The sequence below is a fragment of the Leptinotarsa decemlineata genome, unplaced genomic scaffold (genome assembly GCF_025532065.1).
Source record: "Leptinotarsa decemlineata unplaced genomic scaffold, Ldec_3_MD MMD2_tig00026340_RagTag_RagTag, whole genome shotgun sequence".
Lineage (NCBI taxonomy): Eukaryota > Metazoa > Arthropoda > Insecta > Coleoptera > Chrysomelidae > Leptinotarsa > Leptinotarsa decemlineata.
This window is the reverse complement of record NW_027412694.1, coordinates 983,520-997,008: the sequence shown is the minus strand read 5'-3', so window position 1 is coordinate 997,008 and position 13,489 is coordinate 983,520. Positions and strand designations below refer to the sequence as shown.

General features: G+C 37.4%; 2 protein-coding genes across 11 annotated transcripts in view; one reads left to right on the top strand and one right to left on the bottom strand.

Annotated features, from left to right (window-relative positions):
• Window positions 1-13,489, top strand: part of LOC111503553 (uncharacterized) — a 290,692-nt gene that overhangs the window by 127,753 nt on the left and 149,450 nt on the right. For 4 of the 8 annotated variants that reach the window (XM_074183491.1, XM_074183490.1, XM_074183489.1 and 1 more), the window contains exon 1: window positions 12,404-13,001. The exons of 1 other annotated variant lie outside the window; for it this stretch is intronic. The gene's annotated coding sequence lies outside the window, so the exon portion shown is untranslated. Of the gene's footprint in view, window positions 1-11,916; window positions 13,002-13,489 lie in introns of those variants that run through there. 3 more of the 8 variants (XM_074183487.1, XM_074183485.1, XM_074183484.1) reach the window with 2 other exon arrangements.
• Window positions 1-13,489, bottom strand: part of LOC111511503 (uncharacterized) — a 246,865-nt gene that overhangs the window by 184,926 nt on the left and 48,450 nt on the right. The window lies entirely within an intron of this gene.

The window sequence follows — 13,489 nt, the reverse complement described above, 5'->3', positions numbered from 1 at the left end:
CGATGAAACGAACAAACCAACAGACGCAGAAACACAAGACACAGAAACACGAGACATAGAAACACAAAACAAAGAAACACCAGAACACGAAGAAACCCCCTTCGAACAAATTTTACAAGAATACGAAAATTTCAGTCACTTATATGAAACTCGATCCCTGATTGACTACTCAAAAATCAAATTCGACAATTCGCAACTTTTAGACAAATCACATAAATACATCCTCACTTTTTTCTGCAAAAACAAATCAGAAGATCTTCATCATAAAATCATAGATGACATATTCGAAGAAAATGCCGAATTTTACAACGATAGAATCAATATTCTCTCAAGTAAAACCGTTAAAGACAGGAAATATTTCATAATTGCTCTACCCTTCGATCATACCTCAGCAGTAGAAATTCTCTTCTTTATCCTTTATAAATGGACAGATGAAATAGACATTTCCAAAACGTACTTTGTCGAAAATAATTTGGATTTACCAATTTTGGAAATTCTTTCTTTTATTTTCGCTGAAAAAGAAATTAAGATAACAGTATGCCAAAATCTAACAAGAACTCCCGACGAAGACCAAATTCCCATTGTAATGGACCAATGCCATTCAGGAAAAAATAATTTACATCGAGGAATTAACGAAACGTTTAGATGCGTAAAAGAAAAATATAATTGGCCAAATTCAATCAAAGACGTAGAAAATTTTGTAAAGAACTGCGAAACTTGCAAAAAAGCAAAAATTTGCAGACAAAACCTCAAAAGCCCTCTAGTCATTACAGAAACTCCGAAAACACCATTCGAGAGAATAAACATTGACATTCTTGAAATTCCCACAAAAAACTATATACTTACAATTCGAGACGAACTCACCAAATTTACCCAAGCTTACCCAATTGAAAATAAATCAGCAAAATCAGTAGTAAACACCTTGCTGCTATATTTTCAGCACTACGGAACTCCACTCAGAATTCATTGTGATTTCGGTCGAGAATTCAACAACGCCCTACTGAAAGACCTTTGTACGCTTTATGACATTAAACAATCATTTTCTAGTGTGGACCATCCGCAATCAAACGGTTCCTTAAAACGTTTTCCGGCAACCCTTCTCGAAATGATAAGAACAAATAAAATCGACAACCCTGATGAACATCCATTAGGTATTTTACCATACGCAATAATTTGTTACAATAACACCAAAAACAAAACACACGGATTCACCCCTTACGAACTACTATTTGGACACACTTCTAGTAGACCACCCGAAATTCTGTACAACCAAAAAGAACTCAAAACCAAGTACATACGAGATTTAAATAATAAAATCTCTTATTATTATAAAATTGCTCGTCAAAGAACACAAGACCAAAAAGAAAAATCCAAAATTCGATTCGATAGAAACGTTGCACAAAATATACCTGAGTATAAGGTAGGAGACAATGTTAACGTTAAAGAATCCCAAATTAAAAATAAACTAGAAAACAAATTCAATGGCCCATTCGAAATTATAGAAATCTACCAAAACTCAGCAATGCTAGTCAATTGGAAGACAAGACAAAAAACAAAAGTAAATTTCGACAGACTACGACCTTGTACTGAAAATTGATTTCATTTTCAGGATTCTCCTGCTGATTTCAGCAACACACACAACACATTCCCAATACTCCGTTCAACCCATTAATAACACAATAGGAATTTTTCTTCACGAAGAAAGCACTTTGAAAATTTCCAATGATAAATGCACTCTTCTCGTCTACAAAGACTTGGACTCCATAGAATTTGCCTTAAATAACAACAACAAAATTATGGAAAACATGCTATATACTTTTGACCAATGAAACCCTAGAATGTTATCATTCAAAACCGAAGTGAAAACACACATTAGTTTATTGACCCAAATATCTGACTCACTCGACTTGAAATATCGAGAAATATTTGCAGACACCCAAAATTATTATAAAAGATCCAAACGAGGATTAATTAATGGAATAGGCACCTTCTGGAAAGCCATTACTGGTAATCTAGACTCGTCAGATGGCGAATATTACACCAACTGTATTAATAAACTCACTCAAGACGAAAACCAATTAGAAAACCTTTTGAAAAATAAAATATCAGTGACCACATCAGTAATTAGAAATTTCAACACAACTATTCAAAAACTTCAAATCGATGAAGAAACCTTCAATCGAGATATCAAGCAAATAGAACAATCAATCTATAATATTTCAGACGATCTTGCGTATTATGAAGCACAATTGAAAACATTGGAAATATGTGAAACATTAATGGAAAGCTATCTTTTCTTGGAATCAACTCTTGATGACATATTGAATTCAATAACATTCGCTAGATTGAAAATACTTCACAGTTCAATTATCACTCCTAATGACCTAATGAACTCACTTCAGGAAATTTCTCAATCACTCCATAAAAACAATCTACCTTTACCCACAATGCTCTCACATGTTGCATGTTCACATGTTGAAGCATATCAAGTGGACAAAAGAATTGTTTTCATATTAAAAATTCCACTGGTCGAACCAGAAACATACACTCTGTATCGACTTTTACCAATACCAATTCCAGATAACCAAACGGGACTTCATCACATATTATTAACTGTTCAAAAATATATTGTGAGAGATGACGAATCCTTGTTGTACATTTCACTTCAAAATTCAGAAAACTGTAAAACTCTGAATCATGGCGTAAGAATCTGTTCCGATCTACTACCCTACCCGATTGATAGCGAAGCTATTTGCGAAGCCCAACTATTGAGAAGATTGACCGTCCTCCCGAAAACTTGCCAGTCTTCACTGATCTACGCTACGGAATACAATGTCCAGGAACTGAGTCTAAATTTGTGGCTCATAACAATATCTGAAGTTCTACCAATCACCATTAACTGCGAAAATATGGAACCAGTTACACTAGTGATTAAAACCAATTCCCTGCTAAAACTCCAACCCGGATGCAGCTCATTCGTTGGAAGCACTAGAATTCATTCCAAATACTTCGTCGATAGATATAAGAACGTCACATACAAAAACCATGCCGTTCGAATACCATACAGCTGTTGCGATCATCTTCCTGAAAAACGACATCTTCCAGAACTGAAACCGCTGAAACTCAACAAAATCAACGTTGACGAATTGAACATCGCTCAACATAAATTAAACCAATATTCCGAAGAATTGGATAAACTTATCAATGAGCCGTTTGTGAACAAGCACATATCATGGTTCACATATTGCACTATAACATTGATCATTGTATTAATCATACTTTATATCTTTTGCAAATGTAGACGAAAAGGACCAATACGAATCGGTATTACATCCACTTCGAACCAACCACCCCCAGATCATCCAAGATCAGACAGACAACCATCCCGTATCTTAATGAGATTCATCCCCAGGAGAAGACCAAGTATCAACCTCCAGGAACCTATAGAAGAGGAAATCCAACTCAACACCAGTTTTCACAAGGAAAATGTTTTGTGAAAAGTTGCAGCAAAAAGCAACAATAAAAGGGGAGTTGTTATATGTGAATTAGCGTCTCACACGTATTAAATTACAAAGCGATAACAGCTTCCTGCTAAAAGTACTTATTGTGCAGTATCAGCAAGATGAACACTTGTGCTCCAGACAAAGCAATTGCTGACACTGTTCAAATATTGTTATTCATACCAAACGTATAAATAGACCCTGCGAGGTCAGAAAGATGTTCATTTACCAAGAAATCATTCTCTAGTACAGTTCATTAACTTAGAAACCATTCTCAAGTACGATTCATATCAATTACTTATTCAGTTAATGTTCCAAGTTTTTCACGTTATATTCAAATATTGTAATAAAGTGTTTATAAAGAAATAAACCAATTTTTAAAAAGTGAATTGTGGAAAACAAGATATAACATACATTTATTTTCACAATCATCTTTTCAGTGTCCTGAAAGAGAAAATGCCGAAAACTTGACAACTAGCAAAGAGTTTTTATCCTTGAACTTGACTGCAACCTGACTATATATATATATATATATATATATATATATATATATATATATATAGTCAGGGTATATATATATATATATATATATATATATATATATATATATATATATATATATATATATATATATATATATATATATATACCCTGTGAACCTGAAAATTCGTCATTTCCTAATAAAGTTACGACACTTTCGAACTTGATCGAGAAATATTTTTCAAAAATGGGAATATTGAGTGAAACTTCACTAACGAAACATAAAATAATATTGACAAAAACTGATCCAATTAAATTACGTCCTTATCGTGTATCTCCCGTTATTCACAATTTGATTGACGAAGAGGTTGAGTATATGTTGGAAAACAATATTATTGAGCCATCCAATTCTACTTTTTCCTTTCCGGTTGTTAAGGTTCCTAAAAAGGAAAAAAGGTTCTATAGATTCTTCGTCGATTATAGGCAGCTCAACAAAGTCACTAAAAAGAACACCTATCCTATTCCATTTATATCCGCGATACTCGATAAACTCTCAAATGCTAAATATATCAGTTCAGTTGATGTAAAATCTGCTTTTTCCAAGTTCCAATTGCTGAAGACTCTCGAGAATATACCACGTTCACTTTACCTGGTAGGGGACTCTTTCAATTCAAAATGATGCCATTTGGTATATCCAATTCTCCAGCAACTTTCCAGAGGCTAATGGACAGGGTACTCGGACCTGAACTCGATGTTTTAGAAACGGTTCTTGAGAAAATTGTGAACGCTGGCCTAACATTGTCTCGCGAAAAATGTCGACTTTGTCTATCCGAATTGAGGTATTTGGGGTACGTTGTCGATAGCTGCGGACTCCACGTAGATCCGGAAAAGGTCAAAGCTATTTTGGATATTCCTTCTCCCAAAAATGTCTCCAAAGTTCGTGAAAGAGAATCACCGTTCTTGTGATCTTCACCTACAAAAGTTTGCATGTGCTATTCAAACTGCCAAAAGCGAGACCACCGGAGTGACTTCTTTCCTTACCAATTTTGGTAGAGAAATTATTCTCAACGGAAACAACCATAGAGATGTATCTTTAGAGAACGAAGAAAATACCAAATCTTCCATTAATCGGTCATTAGAGTTTTCGGAACTGTTCGAGAATATCCGAATTCGTCTTACTAATGCCTTCGAGAAGAGTCGTGAAAGGAATAATTTGCGTAGACGTGATGTTGAATATGATAGTGGTCAGCGTGTTTGGCGAAGAAATTATGTACAATCTAATTCGTCAGCCTATTTTTCTTCTGAGTTAGCTCCAAAATTTGTTGGACCGTGCATCGTTCATCAACAATTCAACCCCTGAACATACGAGTTAAAAGACTTACAGGGTAACAATATAGGAGTTTGGCATTCTAAAGACTTGAATCCTGATAGGAATGAAGGCGAAAATATGAGCAACCATCAATATGAATCGTAATCATATCAATAATAGTTATATCAATATTAGTGTTGTCGGATATAGTTTTACTTTATTTTGCTCCTTGACCCTTTGCTCCGAAAGATTCTTTTGGATATTTCCAGCGTCATAGAAGTACCTGAAGGATCCAAGTGTTTGAAAATAATACTGTTACACTAACCATTTATTTGTAGTTGAAATAGTCTTGGCAGTCTTCGACAATTTTATTAGTGATTTTTTTTTGCATGTTATAGTTTTTTTGTCTTCTGATATTGTTATGTAATTCATGTATATAAATCTAGTTTCCCTTGTTTTCTTTTGAAAATTTCCGAGAAATTTTCTTTGACGAAAGAGGGGAGTTAATACAGTTCATTTTCCCCGTTGTCTTATTATAAATAATTTCCTGATAATAAGCAACTCATTTCCGGACGTTAGTAACTGAAGTTAATGGAATTTCCCTTCTATACAATAATTTTTCTTTCAAAAATATAATTATAAATCTCCCGGTATATTATTCATTGATCTCCGTGGGAACTATCGATTACAGTCTATGTCCGCGCTACGCCTACCCCATTCTTTCGAATGAAAGGTGCGAATTCAACAAATACGGAGAAACGGTCAAGTGTCGTCTCTCGTTTCCTCGAATCCTTCCAGCAAATATTAAGTTTTTTCAAATAGATTTGTTGATCACCCGTCTCATGAATTTTGGAATTCTTGATGCACGGTGAAAATAGGACATCCAGTCAGTAAGTGAGTGTACTGGAGATCAGAGACTTGGTATTGTTATATAGTTTTGTCGATTTGAAGATTTTTGCAGATATAAATCATCATATAGGAATACGTTTGATGCTCCAATTGATACAAATCCTGAAATTTCCTGCTTTCATGGATTTGTGCACTGAACTCTACTAGAAGAAATTTTGTGTTTTATCATTTTCTTTTGGAAACCTACTATTGAGTAAATGAACCCTCCAATATTGAGGTAAGGCAAAAACAAACAATGAAAATAATTAATCTTTCGCCTGCCTTGATGTGTTCTATGATACGATTCGAATGGTATAGAGTTCCAGTTTTGGATTTTCCATTTTCTTGAAAGAACCACAGATCACTTTCAATTAATTTCTCGACGAAAGATTGTCGGGGTGAAACAGGAAAACTCTTCAAAGTCCTGCCGAGCTAAGATCCGAAATACTGTCGTATGATCGGTATTCGTGAGGAATATTTGGTCTATTTTTTTTATACGATATTGCAAGAAGGATACGGCCGGTAAGCCAGTATATCTTCATTGTTTACCTATAATTTCTGCCGCTGGAATTGCTGCTACGATACTGTAGAAACCAAAAAATACCAGTGCAGGCTCTTCCTTTACTTAAAAAAAAATTATCATCACGTGAATATATGAGATCATATTTCCTTATGTTATAATAATAAGAGTTTTATTTTGTGAGCCAATTTCAGCTAGATTTGGAGATTCATATATGAATAATATATATGTGAGATAGATGCAAATATCCACCAGAGCTATCAACTTGTATTGGTTGAATGATATCTAGTAAGTCAATTCTTTTTATTGGACATGAGGTGTTGATTATTTATGATCGGTTTTTATTTATAATTATCGGTTATATTTCTTTCCCGTTTAAGTAACTTTCTTGGCGACACAAAACCGTATTAAACGGGTGGCGCCTTTTTATTTTATATAACATTTCTTTTCTTTAGAGTTCCCACGCCCACACCACTGAGTGAGCAGGCTGGTTTTGGTGAAAAAACAATAATTCAGCATAATGTCAGATATTTATAGAATCATTTTCATCTCATTGTAGATGAAGGTTCGTATTGAAATAATAGTTCCCTAGCATTGGAATTGCCCCCGTAACAGTTGTTATCACAATAATTATTACTATTAGTACTTTTTCAAGGACGCCAGATTTTAAACAGATAACAAAAATTTTAAGTAATTATAACTGCACCAATATCGAATTTTAACACTCAAATCGCGATCAGTTCCTGAACTGAACATGACGGCGATAACATCCCCACATTCCCCGATTTCTATTCGTTACCGTGACATGACCTCAAATTGATTTTATGACTCTTCAGCCAGTCATAAAACTCGGTAAGTAGAAATTTTCCAATACGAACCGCCAAGTCTACAGTCCACGTGGATTAGTTCGCTGCCGGTTCATTTCTATGTATTGGTTTTTTTTGGCCTTTGAGAGTGTCGCCAACTTTAATAATGCACAATATCATTTACTCCGACTATAACGAAGTGGTTTACCCTCCCATAAATAGTTATTACTTCCAAAAATAAATAGAAAACAGTAAATCAGATGGTAATAAAGCCGAGGCAATGAAACTAGCCAATGTAGTAAATTTGTTTCTCTGTCAATTGGAACATTTGATTATTTATTCCATTGTTTTTACAGTATGTTAAAAAAATAAAACAAAAATATACTATGACTACAAAGGGCAAAACGGATTGATGAGCCAGTGGCGTAATGTGATATTGTTCGCACATTATTATGAATATCCACGACAATCATTTTTCTTATATTCGTAATGTTCTGTGACATTTGATCATCAATGTTAGAGTTGAAATCATAATGATATTCTCAATTTTATCGTTTCTTTTATGAGTATCTGCTTTCAATTAAATTTTCCACATAGAAATATTGACAATTTTATTTTGTAGTTAATTTATTAAAGTATTTTTGATCCCATGATACGCAAATTAAAATTAAAAGAAAAAGAGAAAATAATTTTTCAATACTTAGAAAATGTCACTTCAATTCCAATCGGAGAAAAAATATATTTTCGCCTCTTTTGACGAAATAGTTGTACGGATATAATGAATGAATAGTCTTTTGAAAAACAGTGAATGAAATGAAATGAATGTGACCCCTTAGGCGTCACAAAATTGCCAAAATAAAATGAAACAACATTCTCAAAATATCTGCACTCACGGAGTCGAAATAACAACGAAAGCAACTGATGGAATACGAAACTGAATTCTCTTTATCTCAAGGTCAAGTCCGACAGTCGTTTCCAAACACATAATTTAATCATTATCAGATTACCACCAACCACCAAGGCCACCATGGGTCCCGAAAAGGAAGTCGAAGCATCTGAACAGATGACATTCGATGACCTGACGGAGGAGGCACCCAAAAACAGCGAGGCCACCTCCCCCTTAGCAGGGGAGCAGATGGACCTCTAAAGGTAACTTTGTATCCAACAACTGTCTCATGGACAAGGACGTTGGAAAAAAAGTAAAAATGATACAATGCAACCTCCAACACAAAAAGGCGGCAACGGCAACACTATGTCGCCACCTTGATGTATTGGAGGAGGCAATAGCTTTGATCCAGGAGCCCTGGATAATTAAGACCAAAATTACTGGTTTCAGTAGTTTAACTGGTCAAATTTTCAGCTTACCAAGCAACCAGCAACCTAGGACGGCTGTCTACGTTCCTAGGAAATACAGAGCGTTTCCAATGGCACAATTCAGCACCTCAGATCTCACTGCGGTCAAAGTTGAATGACCAGTTGGGAAAGGCAAATATATGGCGTTGATAATCGCATCGGTCTACCTCCCTTCAGATGCAGCCACCCTACCACCGACCAGAGAAATGGAAGTACTAGTGGACCACTGCCTCAACCAGAGAGTGGAGCTCATATTGGGTTGCGACTCAAACTCTCACCACGTGAGCTGGGGCAGCAAGGATATCAACGCCCGAGGTAAGTCACTATACGAATATATAATACAGAAAGATCTAACAATCTTGAACAGAAGCACGGAGCCAACATTTATTAATGCCCGTAGCCAAACGTTAATAGATATTACGCTCACGACAGCCGAAATATCAAACAAAATCCAAGACTGGCAAGTCTCGGACCATATCTCTATGTCAGACCACCGCTGGCTGACCTATACGGTAAGCCAGGATCTCAGGACTACTGTGAAATCCCGTGACCCGAAGAGGACGGATGTAGCTCTCTACAATCGACTCTTAAGAGGAGCTCTGCGGGAAACAGAGGTCCTGACTCCTGGCAACAATGAAGAACTGGAAAGGTACACAGTATCTATCCACAACAAAATAGACACTGCCTATAAGGAATCCTGTCCAATGAGGATGGTTCAAACGCATGGCACAACCAACACATGGTGGTGCCCTGAATTGGAACACCTCAGGAAGACAGCGAGAACGACCTTTAACAAGGCAAAACGTACAAGACTCGAAGAGGACTGGGTTATATATCAAGCCAACCTCAGAGAGTTCAAAAAAGTCTGCAGACGAAAACAAAGAGAAGCCTGGAGAGCCTATTGTGAGGCAGTCGAAGACTTTCCACTAGCTTCTAGGCTACAGAAGGCACTCTCAAATGACCACCAAAAGACTATCGGCATCCTGACGAGGAAAAATGGCGACAAAGCCGCCAACCTCCAGGAGAGTGCTGAGATTCTTATGAAAACTCACTTCCCAGGTTCTGTTTTTCCTGGAACGGCGAACTGGACGGATGTACCAATAACACCCTCACAATATGACTGGCAATATGCTAGTACAGTAATTGATGAGGACAAAATAAGATGGGCTTTATCGGGCTTTTCCCCCTTCAAGTCACCAGGGCCTGACGGTATAAGACCAGCCCTACTTCAGTGGGGACTGGACACTCTTATGCCACACCTGGTTGGAATATTCAGAGCCTCTCTAGCTCTGAGGTATATTCCCAGTAAGTGGAGAGAAGTAAGAGTAGTATTTATACCCAAACCAGGTAGGATGGACTACACCCTACCAAAAGCATTCCGACCAATTAGTCTCACATCGTTTTTCTTAAAAACCATGGAGAGGCTATGTGAGCGGTACATAAGAGATGAAGTACTTGTTAACAACCCACTTCATCCAAATCAGCACGCATATACCCCGGGAAGGTCTACTGATTCTGCCCTTCACCATGTGGTTGGCAGAATCGAGAGATCATTGGACAACAAAGAATCCACCCTAGGTATATTCATAGATATTGAGGGAGCGTTTGATAAAACAACCTTTCCAACAATTACCCAGCAACTACACTCCAGGAATGTACCCCTGGTAGTAGGAGAATGGATACTCCAGTTGCTCTCTAGCAGAGCAATGAGTATTAATGTAGAAGACATCACAGTTAAAGGACTGGTCATGAGGGGATGTCCACAGGGAGGGGTCTTATCACCCCTTCTCTGGAACATAGTTCTGGATACCCTAATTAATCACCTTAACAAAAATGGATTCTACACAATTGCATACGCAGATGACATAGTTATCTTGCAGACCGGCAAATTTGTAAACACACTGTGCGATAGAGCGCAGGATGGGCTCAAATTGATAGAAACATGGTGTAAGGAACACTCACTGTCGATCAATCCCAAGAAGACTGAGATGGTCCTTTTCACCAGAAAAAGAAGTTTAACGGGCTTAAAACCTCCCGAAATCTTCAAAAGCCAACTGAACTTCTCTGAAGAGGTGAAATACCTTGGTATTATCCTCGACAAGAAGCTAACATGGAACTCTCATCTACAGAGTAGAGCAAAAAGAGCATACGTGGCTTATGAGCAATGTCGGAGGACAGTGGGACGCGCATGGGGTCTTTCACCCCGTGTAGTCGCCTGGATCTACACTGCAATAATAAGACCTATGTTAACGTATGGAGCCATTGCATGGGGACCGAAAGTTCTACAAGCAACGGCCATCCAAAAATTATATCAAATACAGCGACTGGCTTGTTTAAACATCACAGGAGCCATGAGAACAACACCAACCGCGGCAATGGAATTAATCACGGGTCTGACCCCTCTGGATCTGTACGTTAAGGAGGTTGCGTTAATGGCCATGATACGATTGCACACGGCTGGTGTAAACCTAGAAGTAAGAATGGGTCGATTGAGGCTGGGCCTATGGCGGGAAGCGCTTACTGCGCAACCTCTGCTGCAGGCAACAAGTGATGCAATTGAACCCAGGTTTGTGTTTGATAAACCCTACAAAATACAAATTAAGCAGAACACAGAGTCAGATGCTACAAATGCAATACGAATTTATACAGATGGCTCAAAAACCAAAGAAGGTTCAGAATGTGGAGTGTACTCCAGATCACTAAGCCTAAGGATTAAATGGGGAATGGGAAGAAATACCAGCGTGGTCCAAACAGAACTGGCTGGTATCTCAATCGCCACAAAAGAAATAACCAAGAAAAGAATTTCTGGCAAAAACATAACAATCTGCACTGATAGCAGACAAGCACTATTAGCCCTGAACAGACACCGTGTTACTTCAGGGCTAGCACTAGAGTGCCACCAAAATTTAGCCAAAGCCTCGGTAGATAATAACATTATCCTGAGGTGGGTTAAAGGGCACGAAAGGAGTAAAGGTAATCGCATTGCCGACTCTTTAGCCAAGGAAGCGGCTGGACTAAGAATTTTAGGACCAAGTGGCACCCACGGCACGATGACATCGACAATTGCGGAACTAGTCAAATGTTACACCCATGCTCAATCTTCAAAGAGATGGGATGAAATCAAAGGATGTAATCTTGCCAGGATCACCTTGGGCGACCCTGGGAAGCTGGCGCCGAAGAAATATCTGGCGATGACCAGGAAAAATCTACGCCTTACAGTAGAATTTCTGACTGGCCACTGTCAGCTAAGGAAACACCTACATAATATGGGGCTAGTGGACACACCTCTATGCAGGATGTGTGAACAGGAAGATGAGACTGTCAGGCATATCCTGTGCGAGTGCCCGGAGTTATCGTCAATAAGAGAGTGTGTGTTCGGCGAGTCTTGGCCTACACCTGCCGATATAAAGGAGATGTCTCCCAGCGACCTGTCCACCTTCCTGGAAAGGACAGGATGGGCGACGACCTAGGAGGACAACTCCTCGGGAGGATGTACAATGGGTCACATGTGGCCTAAGTGCGTGGGCTTACACTCACCCTCCCTACTCTACAGATACAAATACAGATACCACCAACCACAGTATGTAACAATCCGAACAAACCATCGGATAGTAACACAGCTAACGATGAATTATAAATCTATTCATTATCGAAAACAAGTGTTTGTGTCCTCTTAAACTTTCTTCCAACGTAGATAAACAACAAAGGAAATAAACTGTTTGTTTCATATTCTACCAGCGATATAGAGGTCAAATGAGGTGAAATCAAGTGTGAGTAAAAACTGGCGTTGATTATAAGAGAGAAAATTTGAATATATCATGAAATCATAGTGACTACATCATATCATTAACCATTCTATATTTTTTTTCTTCGAAGCCTTGTTCACCTGTTACATGTGAAGCATTTTTTCTAAGAAATAATTTGTCTTATTTCTTGTTAACCTTTGTGAATATCACCTTTGTGTCAATCTCAAAAAGACTATTGACTGGTACAATATAATTGGAGTTGTTATAAACGTGAAGTAGTAAGCAGATTATGCTTCCTGTATCCTTCTTGCAATATGAGTGTTCAAAAGTATGTGACCCAAGAGAGAGCAGAAATGGAGTTACTGGAATGAAGCTGACGGGGCTGTAACCTAAACTAATGTAAGTATAATCAATAATAATTTGTGTATGACACATGACGAATTAAAAAATAATATAGTGAAATTATTCAAATTGTGTTTTATTCACAGTTGAAAAAAAATCAGTTCAACTAATTTGTTCAATATATATATATTTGGGAATAAAAATCCATTGATGTGAATTGTATCATGTGTTGAATGTTATCGATATATAATCACTGAATATTGCGACTTCGCAATATTTCAATTGTTAGTATTCATAATCGTTTTTTGGGTGATAACTATAGGTCACTTGGAATCCCTTTTTCCTTATCTCTTCTTCCATATGCTGAGAATCACCACACAAGTCTGTGTGATTCTTTATCAGCTCATTTAAATTTTCTTCACAATCAGTGTTTTTCCTGTAGATGATATTTGCTTTGGTCTACTTGATGTTAGTAGTTGGTTCAGGCCGATTTTAAAATCTCTCCTCTCACTTTCAACCTTGAAATTGCCTCTATATTCGTCGCT